The sequence below is a fragment of the Carettochelys insculpta genome, chromosome 29, assembly GCF_033958435.1.
Source record: "Carettochelys insculpta isolate YL-2023 chromosome 29, ASM3395843v1, whole genome shotgun sequence".
Lineage (NCBI taxonomy): Eukaryota > Metazoa > Chordata > Testudines > Carettochelyidae > Carettochelys > Carettochelys insculpta.
Window position 1 is genome coordinate 418,154 of NC_134165.1, and position 22,371 is coordinate 440,524.

The 22,371-nt window shown below is 47.6% G+C and overlaps 1 protein-coding gene across 1 annotated transcript in view; it reads right to left on the reverse strand.

Moving 5' to 3' along the window:
* Positions 1-22,371, reverse strand: part of LOC142003136 (LIM homeobox transcription factor 1-alpha-like) — a 61,646-nt gene that overhangs the window by 7,857 nt on the left and 31,418 nt on the right. The gene's annotated exons all lie outside the window — the stretch shown is intronic.

Sequence of the window (22,371 nt, forward strand, 5' to 3'; positions counted from 1 at the left end):
TGGCCAGGGAGGGAAGAAAGTGGTCAGGCCAGCCTGGAGCTGAGGAGCACCGGGGCTAGGAAGGACTCAGGTGGGTAATGGAGCTATGGGAAGTATTGAGCTGATGCTTGGGCAGTGACTTGAGGGCTAACACCTAGATATTGGAGTAGTTTAAACGGTCCCAGTCATGAGTGCAGTTTTTCAGTCAAAGCAGCAGCTCAGGTTGTTCTCCTCTGGACACTACGCGTACGGACAGGCCTCCATTGATAAAGGGTGTGGGTCAAGCAGATGGATGAGGGGTCAGGAGCAGCACTGGGAAAGGCTTCATTTTCCCCTTGATCGCATGCACAGTGGCTGGTTCACAGCATCAGGTGGGACAGGAAAGCAGTAGCCTTGGGTGCCATGAGGCTGGGCCTGCCAGGTGCTCCCAAGCAACCCCAGCTGTTCTGAGCAGGATGGCCCAGAAAGCAAGTGAGTTTGGGTTGGCAGTGCTGTGACCTGGTGAGTGGGAGGGGTGGGGGTGTGCAAAAGGGCCCAGGGAAGCACCACAAAGTGGAATATGGAAACCAGCCAGCTGCTCCTGCCACCCCTGATTTATGCTGCTTTTCCTCCTGACTTCTCCAGCTATCTCTGCAAGGACTACATTCTTGCCCTGCCTTTCAGCTCCTGGCTGAGTCAGCAGCATCCATGGTGTCCTCCTGGAAGTGGCTGAGCTGTGCCAAGTGCCTCCATTCAGGCCAGCAGAGTCAGTGACTGTACCCTAAGGTCGGAGAGGTCCCCAGGGACCATGGTGCTCAGCTCAGCCTGTTAGTTTTGTCTCAGCCTTCCTTTGAGCCCCCTAAACACCTTTTAATAAGCTAGTCCCCAGGGAGTGCATGGACCTGGGGCAGGGAACCCCGAGGAAGCTGTTTCTGCCCCTTGCTGTGTCCTGAGAGAGAAATAAACAACTGCGAGTGCCCGGTGTTCAGAGCAGATGGTTCTGATGAAGTAATTTGGGATCTAAACAAATGTGAGCACGGTGGCTGCCGGCTGACAGCTTCTATTTAGCCACTTGACAAGAGAAAGTAATAAAATGGGGATTAATTAGGCTGTTGTTTAAACACACAGGATCTTCCCCACCAGCAGGGAACTCATAAACTGGGATTGAGAACAAGACTGGGTTAATCCTCCTGGCAAACTCTGCAGAGCGGGATGGAGAGGAGGATTATAGGAGAGGGCTCATCTCTTCCAAATACCACCATGGAGCTGTGCTGCATGCTGGCGTTTGCCTGAAGTGCCTGGGACATTCCAGCTGGAGCTGCATAGTGGGATTTCTCGCTTTCCTTCTGTGCCGGTCTGTGTTCCCCTCCAGCTCTCTCTGCACCCCTAACCCCATCTTTTGAGGATTCACATTTTACTTTAAAAATTGAGAACTAAAAGGAAAAGTGCACAATGAAGAAAAAAGTGCCATTGAGTCACGTATTTAAAAACCAACCCCAACCCCCAAGCATTGTCCTGTGGGGTGCATGTTCCGGGCACAGTCTCAGAGGTGATCTGCATACAAATCTGGTTCTCTCTGACACCAGCAATCAGCATGGCAGGTGGAGGTGAAAAGAAAAAGTAAACCTGTCTGTGATAGCTGCGAGCTGTGATCAGTTACAAGCATGCTCCTTATTACTGGTAACAAGTTATTTAGGTTCCTAGACTTTAAGCCCAGACAGAAGTTTACTGTTCATATAATCTGATGTCCTTCATAGCAGGGGCCAGACAATTTCACCCAGGGGTTCCTGCAATAGTCTGTGGTTAGGTTAAAGCCTCTCTCTTGGAAAGAGACACCCCATCTCCATTTACAGCTTCCAAGTGACAGAGAATCCACCATAGCTCTTTGGATGCTGTTCCAGCGGCTAATTACTAGCTAATTAGTTATTTCCAGTTTGTATTTGCAGAGCCAGCCACTGGATCTTGTGCCTTTGCTTGCTGACGAGTACTCTAGTATTGGCTGTTGCAAATACGAAAGGCAGATCACTGAATGTTCCCAGCCTGTTGTCTGGAGTTAGCCCTCAAGCCAAGCTATGCAAGCTATTAAATACAATGGCTTTCCACAGTCTCTTTCCTTTGTAGAACTTACCTCCTAAGCATGGGACTCATTTGGCATGTGCCATACTTGAGACCACATTTCCATGACATGAAGATTCTTGGGTCTTTCAAGGGTCTGGTCCCATGGATCTCGTTTAGTTTCAGCTAGTTCTTCCCAGGGGGAGCAGGGCCAGTCATATGCATGTAACAGAGCCCCACCCTACCATTCTTGTGCTTCCAGACAGGGAGCCTCTTGGAAGGTGAGGGGTGGGCCCAGCACGCACCTAGCACCAGAGTCATACAAGTTGAAGTCTTAGGAAGACAAAAACTCTTAGCTATACAAGCCATGCTGCGGGGTAGCTCTCCCTCCTGAGTCCCGTTAGTCTGAAGCTGGGGACCTGGCTCTGACAGAGGGTTTAGTTCTTGTACAAAATCCACACCAGGATAGCTATGGAAATTCTCATTATCCAGATAAATATCAAAGCTATATTTCACTCCTTATTCCTTCCAGGCCTTTGAGCTCCGTGATATGCTGTGGCAATGAGTTTTATGGGATCATTGTCCAGCATTGTTTTGGAGGGGTAGAGGAAAGGGAAAATTCCCAACATAGCACTGACTGAGGGCTTGGTCCTGCGCATGACAGGGTAAGCTAGAGACCAGCACAAGATTAGGTGACTGTCCGAGTGTGCAAACATACATGTGTGTTTGTGGGTGTGCACTGGTTTTACATATGAAAGCCAAGAGAGAGGATGACGGCTGTGAGAAGTACCAGACACAGCAAAGACACCTGCAGACAGATGTCAGAGCTTGCAGAAGAAGCCTACCCAGCCCCAGGTTCCCAACGGGTGCAAGGGGACCAGCCCATCTTCCCCACTGCTGTTAGGATGAGGCAGTCAGCAAATCTTGTCTAACGACCCCTTCCGATGAATTTCATAGGAAGGGCTTCCCAGGTGCCATCAGGTGAGGGACATGCAGCTCTTGTAACATTACTCAGTCTCACAGAGGCACTGGGAGCCTCACATCCTCCCTCTCCCAGTAAGCCCTGAAAACAAATCTGCTCTGCTTTGTACTAATTGAAGAAAACATTCAGCAAGCAGCTCATAAACACGGTGTCAGCTCGCATTACACAAAATTAAAATTCTCGGCCCCTCCAACACTAGGAATTCCTAAAGAGGCCGGTTTTAATATCCCCTGAATCCATTTAAGTCAAGGTAATATTGTTTGGGTTGTCATAGGAACAGGATACATCTCTGGAACAGCCAGTATTCTGAGAGGAGGGGAGGATGGCTGTGGTAGGAGTGTGGTTGCATGGTGTCTGCATAGAGCTGTCTCAAGAAGCCACATGGGGGGGATGCTGCAGACTAACTGGGTGTCCAGGTTCATAACTGGACATGAATGAGCACCAGCAAAGGAGCTGGACTGACAGCCCCTGGGTGCATCCACAGAGAACAGACAGCCTGGGCAGATGCAGGGAGAGCTCGTCAACCACTATGACAGCATGAATACATGGGAGATGAATTTGAAATGGGAGGGAGTATGGGCTACACTGGGGGAGTAAAAAGAGGGCCAGGGCAAAACTGGGAGGCAAGACCAAATCAATGTCTGAGACGCCTATATACAAATGCAAGAAGTATGGGAAATAAACAAGAAGAATTGGAAGTACTAATAAACGAATACAACTATGATATCGTTGGAATCACAGAAACTTGGTGGGATAATACTCATGATTGGAATGTTGGTATTGAAGGGTACAGCCTGCTTAGGAAGGACAGACCGGGAAAGAAGGGAGGAGGTGTTGCCTTGTATATTAAAAATGTACACACTTGGACAGAGGTGGAGATGGACGAAGGAGAGGGACGGGTTGAAAGTCTCTGGGTTAGACACAGAGGAGTAAAAAACAAGGATGAGGTCCTACTAGGAGTCTACTACAGGCCCCCTAGCCAGGTGGAAGAGGCGGATGAGGCTTTCTTTAAACAGCTAACAAAATCATCCAGGGCCCAGAATTTGGTGGTGATGGGGGACTTCAACTATCCAGGTATATGTTGGGAAACTAATACAGCAGGGGACAGACTGTCCACTAAATTCTTGGATTGCATTGCAGACAACTTTTTATTCCAAAAGTTTGAAAAAGCTACCAGTGGGGAAGCTGTTCTAGATTTAATTTTAACAAATAGGGAGGAAATTATTGAGAATTTGAAAGTGGAAGGATGCTTGGGTGAAAGTGATCATGAAATCATAGAGTTCACAATTCTAAGGAAGGGCAGAAGGGAAAACAGTACAATAGAGAGAATGGATTTCAGGAAGGCAGATTTTGGTAAACTCAGACAGCTGGTAGGTAAGGTCCCATGGGAAGCTAAACTGGGGGGAAAAACGGCTGAGGAGAGTTGGCAGTTTTTCAAAGGGACATTATTAAGGGCCCAAAAGCAAGCTTTCCCACTGTGTAGGAAAGATAGTAAACATGGCAAAAGACTGCCTTGGCTTAACCAGGAGATCTTGCATGATCTCAAAATAAAAAAGGAATCGTATAAGAAATGGAAACTAGGACAAATTACAAAGGACGAATATAGGCAAACAACACGAGCGTGCAGGAGCAAGATTAGAAAGGCTAAGGCATAAAATGAGCTCAAACTAGCTACAAGCAAAAAGGGAAACAAGAAGGCTTTTTACAAATACATTGGTAACAAGAGGAAGACTAAGGAGAGGGTAGGGCCATTGGTCGGTGAGGAGGGAGGAACAGTAACAGGGAATTTGGAAATGGCAGAAATGTTTAATGATTTCTTTGTTTCGGTCTTCACTGAGAAATCTGAAGGAATGCCTGACATAGAGAATGCTAGTGAAAAAGGGGTAGGCTTAGAAGTTGAAATAAGAAAAGAACAAACTAAAATTTACTTAGAAAAATTAGATGTGTGCAAATCACCAGGGCCTGATGAAATGCATCCAAGAATCCTCAAGGAGCTGATAGAAGAGGTATCTGAGCCTTTAGCAATCATTTTTGGTAAATCGTGGGAGACGGGAGAGATTCCAGAAGACTGGAAAAGGGCAAATATAGTACCCATTTATAAAAAGGGGAACAAGAATAACCCGGGAAACTACAGGCCAGTCAGCTTAACTTCTGTGCCAGGAAAAATAATGGAGCAGGTAATTAAAGAAATCATCTGCAAGCATTTGGAAGGTGGTAAGGTGCTAGGGAACAGCCAGCATGCCTTTGTTAAAAACAGATCATGTCAAACCAATCTAATAGCTTTCTTTGATAGAATAACGAGTCTTGTGGATAAGGGAGAAGCGGTAGATGTGGTATACCTAGACTTCAGTAAGGCATTTGACACGGTCTCACATAATATACTTATCAATAAACTATGCAAATACAACTTAGATGGGGCTACTATAAGGTGGGTGAACAACTGGCTGGATAACCGTACCCAGAGAGTAATTATTAATGGTTTTCAATCCGGCTGGAAAAGTGTAACTAGTGGGGTTCCGCAGGGGTCTGTTTTAGGACCGGTTCTGTTCAATATCTTCATTAACGATTTAGATATTGACATAGAAAATACACTTATTAAGTTTGCAGATGATACGAAGCTGGGAGGGGTTGCAACTTCTTTGGAGGATAGGGTCATAATTCAAAAGGATCTGGATAAACTGGAGAAATGGGCTGAGGTAAACAGGATGAAGTTTAATAAGGACAAATGCAAAGTGCTCCACTTAGGAAGAAATAATCAGTGTCACACATACAGAATGGGAAAGGACTGCCTAGGAATGAGTACAGCAGAAAGGGATCTGGGGGTTATAGTGGACCACAAGCTAAATATGAGTCAACAGTGTGATGCTGTTGCGAAAAAGGCAAACATGATTCTAGGATGCATTAACAGGTGTGTTGTGAACAAGACATGAGAAGTCATTCTCCTGCTCTATTCTGCATTGGTTAGGCCTCAGCTGGAGTATTGTGTCCAGTTCTGGGCACCGCAGTTCAGGAAGGATGTGGAGAAATTGGAGAGGGTCCAGAGGAGAGCAACGAGAATGATCAAAGGTCTAGAGAACATGACCTATGGAGAGAGGCTGAAAGCACTGGGCTTGTTTAGTTTGGAAAAGAGAAGATTGAGGGGGGACATGATAGCAGTTTTCAGGTATTTAAAAGGGTGTCATAAGGCAGAGGGAGGGAACTTGTTCCTCCTTGCCTCTGAGGATAGAACAAGAGGCAATGGACTGAAATTGCAGCAGGGGAGGTTCAGGTTGGACATTGGGAAAAAGTTCCTAACTGTCAGGGTGATCAAACACTGGAACGAATTGCCAAGGGAGGTGGTAGAATCTCCATCACTGGAGCTATTTAAGAAGAGGTTAGATAGATGGCTTTCAGAGATGGTCTAGAAAATGCTTGGTCCTGCCATGAGGGCAGGGGGCTGGATTCGATGGCCTCTCGAGGTCCCTTCCAGTCCTACTCTTCTATGATTCTATGATTTTATGTGCACTGGGTAACAACCACATGAATCAGATTGAAGGATCAGGACTAAGTGGCAAGGAAAGATTTCATGATCACTTTCACCCAAGCATCCTTCCACTTTCAAATTCTCAATAATTTCCTCCCTATTTGTTAAAATTAAATCTAGAACAGCTTCCCCTCTGGTAGCTTTTTCAACCTTTTGGAATAAAAAGTTGTCTGCAATGCAATCCAAGAATTTATTGGAGAGTCTGTCCCCTGCTGTATTAGTTTCCCAACCCTTTTAAACACCTGAATGGCCTCTCAAGGTCCCTTCCAGTCCTACTCTTCTATGATTCTATCTCTGACCTCCTCTGGGAAAAATGTCACTGGAGTGAGGAGTGAGTTTAAACCCTGTGGGCCAGTCAGCCCTTGGGTTTTTGGGTGAAACAGTGAAGTATGAAGCTAATTGTGGTAGTGCACAGTTGTTTCACAGGTCTCAGGACACAAACCGGCATTCAGCTCATCACTGCTTTCATCCACTCCTAATCTGGGACCACAGCTGGATCAGTGACATAACGGGCAAAAAGGTCAACGTCCCACTTCTGGCCTTCTAAGCCATCCTGTCTCCCATGTTCTCTGGCACTCACACACTCCAGTGTGAGGTGTGCTAGGCAACAAGACCACACTGCAGTCAAGCTCCCAGACAAGGGAGTCCTACCCACTCTTGACAGAGACCCAAAAGAACAGTTTTTTCCTCGCTCGTTGTCAGTGCTCATGCAGCCAGTTATGCCAAAACTGAAAAAATAGCCCTGTGATGCCAAGCAGGTAGCAGGGGAGCAGAGACAACTGCCCTTCATGCCAAACAGTATTGCCTCCTTGTTTCCTTGTGCTCCCTGCCTGTAGTCACCTGTTGTCTCCTGAGCTCCCTGGGAGAGAGACTCTTTGTTCCACGATAGCATAGCACCTAGGCACAATGGGGTCCGGGTGTGTGATTTGGGTTCCTAAGCGCTGTAACAATACAAATAACAATAATCAACTGAGCCAACACTTGGCAGGGGGTCGTATGTTTGTGAGAAACTTCCACACCATCACCACTACCACCAATGAGCTACATAAACCTCACACTTTGCTGCACTTGTCAAAAACACATCAACGAATTCAACATTGTATTATGTTTGCATGTTGCTTAGCGGACAAAAGCATTGTTTCTGCTGCATTTGGTCACTAGCTGGGAACAGAAGATTCTCAAGTCAAACATTTCTGCTGCAGCTTAGGTGTCAGCTGGAATTGGAGACCAACCACAGGAGAAGAGAAATGTGGTGTCTTCAAATTTGGGCCACCTCTCAACTTTCCTCTCTAAGCTCCATAAAGACCCCTCTCTACTGCATGCTGGCGCAATGTGGGGAGAGCATGCACGAAAAAGACAGGGACAGAGGCAGTCATGCTGACTGGTCAGTGACTTTGAGCAAGTGTATTAATTCACCAGCTGTTGCAGCTGCGAGTGAGCTGTACCTTTGAGGCCTCAGTCAGAATGTGTCTGCATAGCAATGGTAAGTGTGATTGCAGCGTGTTTAGACACACTGGAGTCAGCTTTGAAGTAGGCCACTCCAGAACCAACAGCAGACTGTGGAGTGTGTATTCGGGCTCTACTCATGCTGCCATGGCTCCACTTGGCAAAGCTTCGATGTAGCTAGCTCAGGTGTGTCTGTATGTGCTACGGTCACACCTCCTGTCTACAGTGTAGGCAGACCCATCAGTCTGTTAGTGGGTACACTTTCCTGTGACGGGACCTGCATTCCGCTCAGCGATTCATCCCACTGTCAGGCTAGGCTTCTAGGGCACAGCACCCTTCTTTACCAACCATGTTTCCTTGGCAGGTCCAACTGAACCTGGCCCCTTTTACAGACTCCGTTTGGGAGTTGTGACCAGGAGGTAAATGAAAAGACTCACAACAAAGCATCACTTATTTATCCATAGGAATATGGCAATCAGAGAGAAAAGTATTACAACAAAAGGGCCACAGGCTGAGGTGGGCCCAATTTAGTTCTGATACCCTCACTCTTTAGGAGACTGGGTTGCCGTCTCACCAAGGCTGTTGTCTTTAACAGTTTTCAAATTCTTTATTTAAAGTTTCCCCCTTAAAGGCCCCTGTCCCTTTCCCAATTAAAAAGACCTTGACTCCTCTCTTGTCCATTAAGCACCAGCAACTGGGCTGTATACAGCCACTGATCTCAGTTCCTGGAGTGTGCAAAAGTCACCGGGGGACTGAATTAATTCTGCAACCATGGAGCAGACATGAGCAGCATGGTCATAATCAAGTAGACAGAGGCACATAGCATTTGTAAAGTTAATACAGATATCTATCACCTTCTTCAGCGTGTGTCAAATTAGTTAATTCTACAAACAGGGGAATTTGTGTTTCCTGCTGGAAAAGGAGCATTGTTACAAGGGCGGGAAGCCAGGGATCTGCTCTTCCCCACATGCTGTTATCTTTCTGCCTTTGTTCCCAAATTTCAACCCTCCATGTCATTTACAAGAGATCAGAACCCTGAGACCTAGCATCCCTGGCCTGAGGCTGCCACTCACCATTACACTGGGTGCAATACACTCCTTTACACAGGGCCTGTGCGCTGGACTTACATGTCACTTAACTGGTGCGCAGAGATGAATTTCATTCACAAATTGCATTCCCATTTTCCTTTCCTCAAACCATCAACCTCCTCTTCTGCAGTGCAGAGCTGCTCCTATACCCAAACTTAACAATTGCTTTTGAATGAAAGGCAAACTGTTTGATCACTAAAACAGTGGTGGGACACTTGGAGCTTAACTAATTTTCCCTGGGGAGTTTAGCAACCGTGCCTAACTATGCCACGGTAGGGGAGAGAGTTGACTTGCACAAAAGCATAGAAGTTGGGTGCTAGAGAGAGAGATCCTCGCCTGCTGCAACTGCAAAATTCAGAGCCAGATTTCACACACCCTAGAGTTCAGGGGTGCTTTTCTTTGGTATTTGGTCCAAGTTCCTTCTCTTCATCTCTTTTGAGGTGCACAAGTCCCAGAAAAGTCTGACCTCTTGATTCTTTTCCCTCCTATTGGCATTCCCTCATTGGTATGATTTGCCTCTTCAACAGAATAGTTGGGAAGGTTTACAGAGACCAGCTGTTTTCAGACATTTAATAGACTCCATCATCTACTGAATTCAAGTGCTAGTAAAATATTGCAACTCCCTGAGCAACTCATTAATCCCTACTGAGCCCTGTCCCTCTTAGAGGCACCCATCTCTTTGCAGGCAGCTTTGGAGAAGGAATCACAGTAGGAGTAAGAGCTTGCTCTGTTCAGAGTGATGCCAGACAGGGCTGAGCTGAGCAGCAAGTTACTGAGCAGGTGCCTGACCTGTTGTGTGGCAGCACGGAGGGCCCTGACCTGGGAAGGGTAATTTGGAGCGTATAAAATTGTACCAGTGGGATTAAAAGATGTTAATGAAGCAAGGGCTATGGCAGCCTTGAAAGCCATGAGGTCTGTGCTTCATGAAGCCATCTTATTTAGTTAGGGTTTAGTCACAATGAAGCAGTCCTAGCTTAAGCAAGGTCTGTTTACTTAATGCTGAGCTGCCAAATCCATTGCAGCAGTCTGAAATATTGAAGTGGAACTTGTAAAGCCCCTTTCCAGATTTCACACCCGGCGAGGAGCAGGGGGGTGGGACACAAGGACTGGAATGAGGCGGCGCTTGGAATACAATATGTGCTTTCATTGCAAGGAGTTTATTTCACTCCCAACACAACAGCAGGCTCTTCCTTCAGTGACATGGAGCGGGTGGGGAGAGGTTAAGGGGCAGAATTCTCCTCTGCTTCATTTCCATGTTAGCAACACCTAGGCCAGAGTGAATGAGCCGTGTTGGGGAGACAAATTATCATCTCTGCTCTTGCTTCATCACAGATCTTCCCCCCTACCCCAGGGTATTTGTCGGCCATCCTGGAGGAGACACATAAGGGCTCTCTAGAAAGGGGCCCGTGGTTCTGTTTACTCACAATCCACCGTAAATTAAGTCAGTTCTCTCAGTGGTGAAAATTTCTGCACAGCAGGCCCTCTGCCTGCCCAGATCTGTCCGGCAAACACTCTTGCTCTAGGGGCAAATCTGGCAGTACAATCTCGGGAGCAGAGTGTGCTTCAGAAGGTGCAAACGCTCCATTCTCCTCACTCAGTCACCAGAAGGAGAGGCGATCTCAACTATCCGGTGACACAGAAACTTGCTGCCAGGCCCTGGAGGCCCATCCTCTCTGTCCTTCTTACCAAAATGGTTCTTTCCATGGAAGGCAACTCAGACCCACAGCAGTGGACATCACTGAGCTCCCGGCACTGATTTTGGCCTACTTCAGGGAGGGGCCTACAGGGAAAACGCAGGGCTGGATGGCGGGAGAAAACAGGGTCTCCTGAAGGAACAGCTGAGGGGCTAGAGTGCAGCAATGGCTGGGCATTCCAGTCGGGCTCCTGCTGCGATTCTGAGGTAGAGGTGGGTGAGCCTGGGATGAAAGGGGATAGGCAGGGAGGGGAAGTGCAGGGGACCCTGAGGCTGCAGAACACCTGCCAAGGTAACCCCATGCCTGAGCATCAAGAGGGCACAAGGACTTGTGTGACTGAAGCCTGTGTGAGTGGGAGAACACACAGGTATCACCCTGAGCACTAAGCGCTGGCAGTGAATCGTCACCCTGTGTGTCACAGATCACACACTGTGCTGATATACCTGCTACACAAACCCATACAGCGCTGGGGGGGCCATCTCTAGCACCTTCTATCCAGGGCTCTCTGGGCACTCAGCAAGCGGCTGCATTATTACAGAGAGTCCTTGCCAGTTTCGTTCAGGACAGAGGGTCACACCAAACGCTTCCTAGACAGGTGCTCCCACGAGCACACCCTGCTTGTCCTCTGCTCTCTGCATTAGCTTCCCACAGAAAATCGAGTCAAGTCAAAGGCCTGGGCCCTTGTCTTCATCGTACCAAGAGTCTGGGCCCAGGGTAACTAAAAAGGTCTAAAGCTGTGGGATGAAGACGACGGTTGGCAACACTTAGCCTCGTGTGCCATGGAACTTTCCACCAAAGCTCATCTATGCAGGAGACAGAACCTGGGACAGAGAACAAACTAGCCCAGGAATTAAGGACTGTCACAAAGCTCCCCACCTTCTGCTTCCAGAGCAAGACACACTTCTTCAGTTTCACTTTGACATAAACACGGAGTACCATGCATTTGAAGAAACAAACCAGCAAACAAAATCCTGCAAGCCAAAAGCCTACCAAAACACCACACACATTTCTCCCCTCGGGGAGAGGAGGACACAGTGACTGAACCTTGTCTGACAGGTGTTAGTTACCTTGCTTTAACGCATAATTAAAAGATGCCCAAGCTATGAAAGGTGATGATGGTGGTAAAGGAATGTGTGTAGACTAGAAGAGAGTAGGACACCCTTAAAGTGAACTTACAAGGATGTGAAACTCATTCTGTTAGTGGGGAAAACTAACTGCAGACTGAGGAGTCTTTTTACCCAATGTGAAATATTTCCATCCTTAAAATGAAGGAGACACCAAATTTGTGTGGAACAAAGGGAACTTACTGGTGAGGTTTGCAAAGGGCCCTATATCGATCACTAGTGACAATTACTTTGCTATTTGGTTATTAAAACATCAACTTCTGAATCCCACAAGAGCAGGACTGCCTGGTTGGGCCCTGCACCAGCCTGGATATCAGTTCTGAAGAGACTAGTGGTTATAACACAGATAGTTAGTGTCTGGACTTGAGTCTGTTAATGCTGGGGATGAAAATTGGTCCTTAAATAAAAAAACGAACAACAAACAAAACACACGACTAGTTCCCAAGGCCGTGGAGATTCATAAATATTAAAGTGACACGAGTGAAGCGCTGCTGAAAGATTTAATACAGTGCTGCTGCTCCGTGCCTCAAGGGGTTAAGCCCCCTACTGTGAGGATATTACTGCCAGTTCTGTGGCACTGAGCCATCACCATATAATCTGATGAACTCTTTTATTAAATTTCACAGTCCTGTCTTCTTTATTAAAATCTCCCAGAATTCGTAGGGCGCCTGTCATATCGCTGCAGAATGCTAACAAAAAAAATGTGCGCTTCTCTGGGTACTGCCAGGGAGAGGATGTGTTTTGGTGGTGCCTCTGTCAGGTGCAGGGAGAAGAGCAACACTGCCAGCCAAGGAGCAGTGGGCAAAATGGGAAAGATGCCGTTCCCCAAGGAAAAGCATCAGCGGCTCCTCTTCTCTTGCCACCCCAGCGCCAGTCATTTTGGGCACAAACAGGGGTGGAGAAAGGGCGATCAAGCTTTTCCAATCCCCCTGAGGGGCATGACTGGGATTGCACAGGCAGAAAGAGGCCCACAATGGCAACATGACAGCTGAAGGTTGCTGCTGCTTGGGACGTGCAGGTGTCATTGTGATGCAGGTTGCAATGATGCCCTCACTGCAGATACAGACATGCTTGTGGCATCTTGTCTTCACTGCCCTCTGCAGCCACAGGGACAGAGGCATTGCCAGAAGGGAAGAGACCAGGGTCCTGTTTGGCCCAGTGTCCCATCAATAAGCATGGCCAGCACCTGCTACTCCAAAGGAAACCCCACAGAAGGCAGCAGTGGGATAACCAGGAACTAAGAGAAGTTCTCTCCTGCCCCTAATTCATTAGGGGTTAGGGTTCTTGCCCTGAAACCAACAGGTTTATAGTCCTTCCCAAACTGTTATCTTGGTTGGAGAAGAGCAGTCCAGTGCCTCTTTCAAACCAGTAACTAAGGCGGGAAGGGGTGCTGGTTCTGCCAATGGGAACTGCTGGGATTTTGTACATTTTGATTTCTAACTAGAACAAATTACTCATACCTGCAGTATAGCCCCTTTCATGCAAACTCTGCTCAGGAAGGACAGGTATATCAGTCTGTTTGCTCCTCCCAGCAGCCCTGGTTGTCCTGAGCTGTTGGACCAACCCCAGATATAGGGAGACATATTAGTGGGTGCAGAATTTAATCCATCAATATATTGTAGGAAAAAGCTGTGCCGGCAAACCAGTGTGTCCCCTTTCGCCCTCCCTGGTGGCAAGGAGACAGTGCTCTTGCTGCAGCTGGGAAGGATCCATTCTCAAAATCCATCCTCCTCGGTGACAGCAGGATGCTAAAAATACGATGTGCCTATTACACCTGGATGTGACAAAAACTAGGTTCTATTCAAATTGCTTGGCAGTGCTACAGCCATAGCAAAAACAACAGAAACATCTAGCATCAGCGCACTGCCCAGCACCACACTTCAGAAACACCTAACATCACCGCAGTGCCCAGTACTGCACTGGAGAAATGCCTGGCGTTAGCACAGTGCCCAGCACTACTCTGCAGAAATACCGAGCATCAGTGCAGTCCCCACCAACGAACAGCAGAAACACTTAGCATCAATGCAGTGCCATTGCAGAAACAGCTAGCATTAGTGCAGTGCCTGGAACAGCACTGCAGAAACACCTAGGCTACGTCTACACGTGCACCCAACTTCGAAATAGCTTATTTCGATGTTGCGACATCGAAATAGGCTATTTCGATGAATAACGTCTACACGTCCTCCAGGGCTGGCAACGTCGATGTTCAACTTCGACGTTGCTCAGCCCAACATCGAAATAGGCACAGCGAGGGAACGTCTACACGCCAAAGTAGCACACATCGAAATAAGGGAGCCAGGCACAGCTGCAGACAGGGTCACGGGGCGGACTCAACAGCAAGTCGCTCCCTTAAAGGGCCCCTCCCAGACACACTTTCATTAAACAGTGCAAGATACACAGAGCCAACAACTAGTTGCAGACCCTGTATATGCAGCACGGACCCCCAGCTGCAGCAGCAGCAGCCAGAAGCCCTGGGCTAAGGGCTGCTGCCCACGGTGACCACAGAGCCCCGCAAGGGCTGGAGAGAGAGTATCTCTCAACCCCCCAGCTGATGGCCGCCATGGAGGACCCCGCTATTTCGATGTTGCGGGACGCGGATCGTCTACACGTCCCTACTTCGATGTTGAACGTCGAAGTAGGGCGCTATTCCCATCCCCTCATGGGGTTAGCGACTTCGACGTCTCGCCGCCTAACGTCGATTTCAACTTCGAAATAGCGCCCAACACGTGTAGACGTGACGGGCGCTATTTCGAAGTTACTGCCGCTACTTCGAAGTAGCGTGCACGTGTAGACGCAGCCCTAGTGTCAGCTCAGTGCCCAACACCACGCTGCAGAAGCACCTACCATCAGTGCAGTGCTCCTCTTATATTCCTAGGTGGTAAGTGCTTGTATCACTATTGTATTCCCCAAAATCCCCCAGAATGGTTTTGATTCAGTGAAAATTACCCAGAAATCTCCCGCTGGCACGTTTTCTGCCCAGTACTTCTGCCAAGTATTGTAAGGAGAGAAAATGGAGAGATGTACATGCTGTTGAAAAAGAACCCTACGTAAAGACACAAGGGGGGATTTCATTCTCTGCTTTGGAGGAGAGCTGTCCAGGCAAGTGCTCGTTCTGACCCGGGGGTTGGGGAGTGGGGGCTTGTAGCCCAAATGGGGCATTTCTTTCTTTGTCACAAAATGAGCATAAAGCTGGTGAAAAACTCTGCCACCCATCAGAGCAGCACAATGTGGCCAGGAGTCCCACCTCATTGCTCCCCTGCACCCTTAGAGAGACAATAAGTGAGAATGTAAATTAACCTCCAAATGACTCATTCACCTCTTGGCCTCGCTGCTACAGCTGCCAGTATGGAGGCCAGATTTTCAAATGGGTTCAACACTGAGAACTCAGTCAACAGCGCCAGTAGTTTCACTCATCCACTAAGACCTACCATCATTCACGCCAGTACAGAGAGGCGCAAAATGCTACAGCTCCCAAACTTCATGTTCGCTTGACACTGGGGCACGTGACTGCCCAAGGAGCATGACAAGGGGAGGGTCAGGCTCATATCTCTGCTGACCAGCCTGGATTCCCACCAGCATGCAGTCCAGTGTTAAGTTCTATGTGGGTTTTAAAAAGCTACTTTCAATCAGGAAAATAGTGAGACAAGTGGAGTTCTGAAGTACCCTCTGACAAACCATATCAGGGCATTTGGGCATGCAGAAGGAAGCAGCATCATGGATGGGACCAGTGTTCCCTGTAAGCAGAGCACTTGGGTGGCCATTCAGAAGAGATTCAAATGCGACCCAACCAAGAGGTACAATAGCTGCGATGAGCCCCACCGCAAGGTGTGTTGAGGGGGGCAATTCTGAGCCCCTGCAAGGGAGGGGGACTTGGCAGAAGCAGAGGACAATTAGTCCTTAGCTCTGCCCAGACTGCAGCATGCTCCTCCCAGCCCTCAGAGCTGCATGGAGCGGCTCTCCAGCAGCAATTCAAAAGGGCTGGGAGCTCCGGCCACCACTGCTGCAGCAGCAGCAGCAGCCACTGAGCACCCTGGACCCCTTTGAATTGCCAGGGCCACAGACAATTGCCCCCTTTGCTCCCCACTTTTGGCACACCTGCGTGTAGTACATCAGCTTGTGTTTCTACTGGTGGTGCACAGCTGCACATGCCTCAATGCACAGAACAAAATTTATTCTGGCTGGAAAAGAATTAGAGGGAACACTGGTTGGAACACCTTGTCTTGCCCACTGACAGATATAGCTATAGCTTAGAGGCACTTCACTGGTCTTGCACTGGGTTCTCAAAGGCCACAGGTGACTGAGCTCAAGCAATGGAGCTGTAAGATTGAGAGCAAGGATGAGCAGAGATGAGCCGTGTCGGTGCACAACAGAGAAGTGTGGAAGAGCAGAGATGAACCATGTCAGTGCACAACAGAGAAGTGTGGATGAGCAGAGATGAGCCGTGTCGGTGCACAACAGAGAAGTGTGGAGGAGCAGAGATGAGCCGTGTCGGTGCACAACAGAGAAGTGTGGAGGAGCAGAGATGAGACCTGTCCATGCATGCTAATCTTAGAAGGGCTCTTTGAAAAATGGAATTGGCCTTTTTCAGGAAATCTCACCCACTTTGAAGTTACTTTTCATTCTGAATCAGAAAAAAAGAGCTGAATACTGGACATTTTCTGGAAGCAAAGAAACCCAAAGAAATTTTTCACTGGAAATGTCAAAATGGAAAATTTCAGCACACTTAATCTAAACAAAATGACCCAACATGGCAAGATGATGAGAACTGTAAAGGAAATAAATATGGTTTCAGTTTCGAAATTTGGATTTGACATTGTTTCTCCTGCTTGGAAAATTTAAACTGTTATCAAAGTAGACATTTTCCATCATGGGAAATGTCTGTTTTGAAGAAACCACAATTTCTGTCAGGAAATTTTTGTGACCATCTCTCAATTGTAGTTTGTAAGGAAGTTCCCCAGGAGACAGCACTGTCTGTAGACATAACAGGTTAGTGCACATGGTCACTGCTGCTGGAGATCTGGGCACTCTAGACAGTGATGTTCAAACTAGTGATCTAGGGCAGCATTTCTTAAACTTTTTCAGTCCACAGAACACCAAATTATATTATGTTTTATGAGGAACAGTTATGGAAATTTTCTTCTAAAAAAGACAAAATAGCACAATATACGGTAAAAACAAAATGAAATAATTTAATCAGGTATCATAGCAATGAAGAGGTAACTTGTATCTGGTGTTAATAACAGAAAATGTACACCATCAGTGTAATTTTTCCAAACACCCATAGCACATCTGCACGCTGTACACAGAACACCAGTGTTCCACAGAACATAATTTAAAAAGCACTGATTTAGGATGCCCAACGTGGCGCATGTTAATGGACCTAGTCACCAGAGGATGAGTGCTCAGTGTTCTCTGAAACATTAAAAACGGAGACGAGCACCTCTGACACAAGGAAGACAATTCTCTCTGGAAGGGTCCTGGCATTCTGCTCGCTCTGCACCCACCCACTCACTTCCCCATTGGCAAAGCACAAGCCATGTAAGCTGCTTGCTCCAGGAATGTGAATTTTGAGCTGGAATTATCAATTCATATTGATTTTGTGTTGCCTTGTTGGCCGCCTCTGTTAAGCCTTTGCGGGCTAGATTAGTATGTTGCAAGTGGGGAAGCGCGCCTCCCCTCCCGCGGTAGCTAGGGGTGATATTACTGATCCAGATAGTATCCAAACTCAATATCCTGTTTCTCCCTTTCTCATTTCCTGTTTTCAAGTCTGAATGCCAGCCCTGTCAGAGTGTGCGTGTGTGTGTGTGTGTGTGTATGGTGGGGGTGGGGTGGCAAGCGCGTGAGCAGGACAGCGTGTGTCAGAGTAGAGGGGAGACAGAAATGGGGGATGTGAAGGGGGTGACTACAGGGGAGAGAGGCTGAGGGGCTGCTGACTCTTTTTTATTACAGATTTAATAATGACAAAAGAACATCATTAAACATTCATTAGAATTATTTAATTAAATTTTACTTTGGAGAAAAAAAGAGATTAGATATGATGCAAAAAGCAATATTGATTGAGAAACGAACAAGCTTGGGAGACGTGATTTAAATTAAACTCTGGGGTCTCTGTTTCTTTTAGAGCAGCACAGAGCTGGGACATGGGTAGTGCAGGAGTGAAGGGAGCGTCAATAGTGACCAGTGACAGCAGGCGCCGTTCCTCCCCACATCCGACTGTCCGCTTGCTGGGGCTGGAGCCTTTCCCAGTCACATGCAAAACCATTTGGCTACATTTTCCCCTAACCTGACAATTGTGACCAAGTACCTTTCTTTCCCAGGAAATGCTATAACTAGTTCTTGATGGCGTAAGGACCCTTTGTCCTGAGCCTAGGAAGACTTAAGGGGGATCTGCTAGACTGGCAGGATGGTGCAGTGGTTAGGGCTGCTAGGCTGTGACTGGGGAGACCTGACTCAATTCCCAGGTCGACCACGTTCTGCTGGTGCACATCAGGAGCTGTAGCACCACCCTGCCTCACAGGTAGAGCTGCCACATGTCCAGATATTCCCAGGATTGTCTCTTTTTTCATGCAGCTGCCCCATGAAATCAGTAAGGGGTAAGAGATACCAATTTTCTAATGGCACAAACCCTACACCTTTGTCCCACCCCCTTCCCAGAGGCCTCACCTGCGCCCCGCCTGTTCTCTGAGACTGAGCCCCCCTGCTCAATCCATTCCCCTTCCCCATCACTCACTGTCCTCCAGTCTCACTCACTTTCACCAGGCTGGGGGGCGAGAGAGGTGGGGCTGGGATGTGGGAGGGGTTCAGGGTCCAGGTTCCGGGTGGCACTCACCTCAGGTGACTCCTGGAAGGGGCCAGCATGCCAAGCACCACCCTGCACAAAGCTCCCCTTGCCACCTGTCTGCTCAGAAGCCAGACATGTCAGCTGCTTCTGGGAGCCTCATGGAGCCAGGGCAGGCAGGGAGCCTGCCTTAGCGCTGCTGCATTCCTGACCAGACTTTTAACAGTTTTCAACCAAACATTCCAGTTGAAAGCTGGACACCTGGTAACCATAGTAGGGGTGCTCAGTACACGCTGACAGAGCTGGCTGTTTTATGGAACCAGGACCATCCCGGATGTTCCCCTTTTGTTTTATCCCAGAGGTGGCCATCCTACATCTGGGGATGTGTGTGGCTGAACGCATTACAGATTAAGAGGTGCACATACTATGGTAACTGGAGATTTTAAGTGGAGATACTATGCTATGGTAACTGGAGATTTTAACTTAAATCTGCTGTAAGGACAGGTCTACATCAGGTCTCATCTTGCTCTAAGTGTAACCAGTTTCTAAATCCCAGCTCTAAGCTGGCTTCAGAGCAGCCGTGCCAGAGTTTTCACAGGGTACATGCCATTTATTGTAAGTCACGCCCATATTTAAATAGGTGAAGCTTCACGTGGGGGCCAAGTCCCTTTTTAGTTACATCTCCCTTCTTGTAAGGCCAGACGAGACTATTAGCATGACCAGTCTGACCTTCCGTCAGGGCTGCCAACAGTGGGGTACAAAGGGGCCATCTGGTCTGTTGCTCCAAAAGGGCCCAGAGCTCCCAGCCACCACTGCCATTACTGTGATAGTGCCCAGAGTCCCAGGCCCTTTAGATCGTGGCCAAAGCATTGAGTGGGGCACTCCAGGAAGAGCTGAGGGTTGAGGGGTGCACCACAGTCCAGGTGGCCTGAAGGCTAGCTGCCCCAGCCCACCCTTCCGTCAAAGGCCCCACCCCTTCAGGGAGAGCAGAGCCACCCCCCACCCCACCCCAGCACACCTTGTGCAGAGGCCTGGTGAGCTGTTGGGTCCCCTGCCTCCTGTGTAACCGAGGCCACATAGTTCTTGTTTGAAGTAAAGCCGATCTTTGAACAAATCGCCCCCTCTAAATTAACATATCCAGTGACAAAGAATCTATCCCCACCCTTAGTTGCTGCTCCCAGAGCGAATTGCCCTCACTGCTCAAAATTTGTGCCTTGTTTCCAGGCTGAATTTCTCTGACTTCAACTTTGCTCTATTACCAGAATTCTGTTCCCTCGCATTGATATGTCAGCAGTGTGACGTAGTCAGCCCTTAAGCGTCTCTTCGATAAGCTACGCAGTCTGAGCTCCTGATGTCTATCCCTGCCAGACGGGATTCCCACCCTTTAATCGATTTTATGGCTCTTCTATGAACCTTCTCCAGTTATCAGCTGGTGGGCACCAGAACTGTGCCCAGTGTTCCCAAAGGGGGCTGCACCGGTGCCCAATACAGGTAACCTCACATGCCTATTGATACTCCTGTTTGTACTATCCAGGGCCACATTAGCCCTTTGGGTGCAGTGCTGCAGTGGGAGCACTCCCACATACCAAAGACAATGCCTTACAGAAGTGAAAGTGCATTGGTTCCGTTACCTTAAGAACATAACAACGGCCATATTGGGTCAGACCAAAGGTCCACCTAGCCCAGTATCCTGTCTGCCAACAGTAGCCAATGCCAGGTGCCCCAGAGGAGGTGAACCGAAGACAATGATCAAGTGATTTGTCTCCTGCCATCCATCTCCCGCCTTCGACAAAAGGCTAGGTACCATACCTTACCCCTTGCTCATAGCCAGCTTGGGACCTAACCTCCAAATATTTATCGAGCTCTTTTTTAAGCTCTGTTAGAGTCCTGGCCTTCACAGCATCCTCTGGTAAGGAGTTCCAGAGGTTGACTGTTCGCTGTGTGAAGAAAAGCTTTCTTTTATTAGTTTTGAACCTGCTACCCATTAATTTCATTTGGTGTCCTCTAGTTCTTATATTATGGGAACAAGTAAATAACTTTTCTGTACTCACTTTCTCCACACCATTCATGATTTTATATACCTCTATCATATCGCCCCTCAGTCTCCTCTTTTCTAGACTGAAAAGTCCCAGTCTCTCTAGCCTCTCCTCATATGGGACCCGTTCCAAACCCTTAATCATTTTAGTTGCCCTTTTCTGAACCTTTTCTAATGCCAGTATATCTTTTTTGAGGTGCAGAGACCACATCTGCACACAGTACTCAAGACGTGGGCGTAACATAGTTTTATATAGGGGAAGTAAGATATTCTTCGTCTTATTTTCTATCCCTTTTTTAATTATTCCTAACATCTTATTTGCTTTACTGACTGCCGCTGCACACTGCGTGGATGTTTTCAGAGAACTATCTGCTATAATTCCAAGATCCCTTTCCTGATCTGTTGTATCTAAATTTGCCCCCATCATATTGCATGTATAATTGGGGTTATTTTTCCCAATGTGCATTACCTTACACTTACCCACATTAAATTTCAAAACAAAAAGCAGTCAAGTAGCACTTTAAAGACTAGCAAAATAGTTTATTAGGTGAGCTTTCGTGGGACAGACCCACTTCTTCAACTGCTATGGGCACCCACATGGCCCCACAATACGCTAATATATTTATGGCTGACCTGGAACAACGATTCCTCAGCTCTCGTCCCCTGTTACCACTCCTCTACTTAAGATAAATTGATGACATCTTTATGATTTGGACCCATGGTACAGAGGCTCTAGAAGAATTCCACAGAGACTTTAACAATCTACACCCCACCATCGACTTATGCCTTGATTACAACATGCAAGAGATACATTTCCGGGACACTACAGTACTAATCAAGGATGGCCTGATCAGTACCACACTGTACCAAAAACCTACTGATCGCTATACTTATCTACACCCTTCTAGTTTCCATCCTGCACACGTGACTAGATCCATTGTTTACAGTCAAGCTCTTAGGTACAATCGCATTTGCTCTGATCCAACTGACAGAGACCTAAAACTACAAGAACTTTACCAAATATTCATAAACCTGAATTACCCACCAGGAGAAGTAAAAAAACAAATCGACAGGGCCAGACGCATACCCAGAGACCAGCTACTCCAAGATCGGCCCAAAAAAGCCAAGAACAGAACACCCCTGGTCATCACCTACAGCCCCCAACTCAGACCACTGCAACGAATTATTAAAGACCTACAACCTATTCTTAATCAGGATGCTACACTCCAGAAGGCCCTGGGTGACATGCCTGTTCTCTCCTACAGACAACCTCCCAACCTCATGAGGATCCTTACTAACAGCCACAGCCTATACCACAGGAACACCAGTCCTGGAACCTTTCCCTGCAACAAAGCCCGCTGCCAGCTTTGTCCACATATCTTCTCTGGAAATACCATCACTGGACCTAACCAGGTTACTCACAGAATCACGGGCACTTTCTCATGCTCCTCTACTAACATCATATATGCCATCATGTGCCAACAATGTCCAGATGCTTTGTATATTGGACAGGCTTCTAACTCCCTTAGACAAAGGGTCAATGGGCACAAAACAGACATCAAAACACTCCAGATCCACAAACCAGTTAGTCAACATTTTAATGGAATGGGGCATTCTGTCAATGACCTAAAGGTATGTGTGTTACTGAAGAGAAATTATCGCTCCTTTTTAGAAAGAGAAGTGGACGA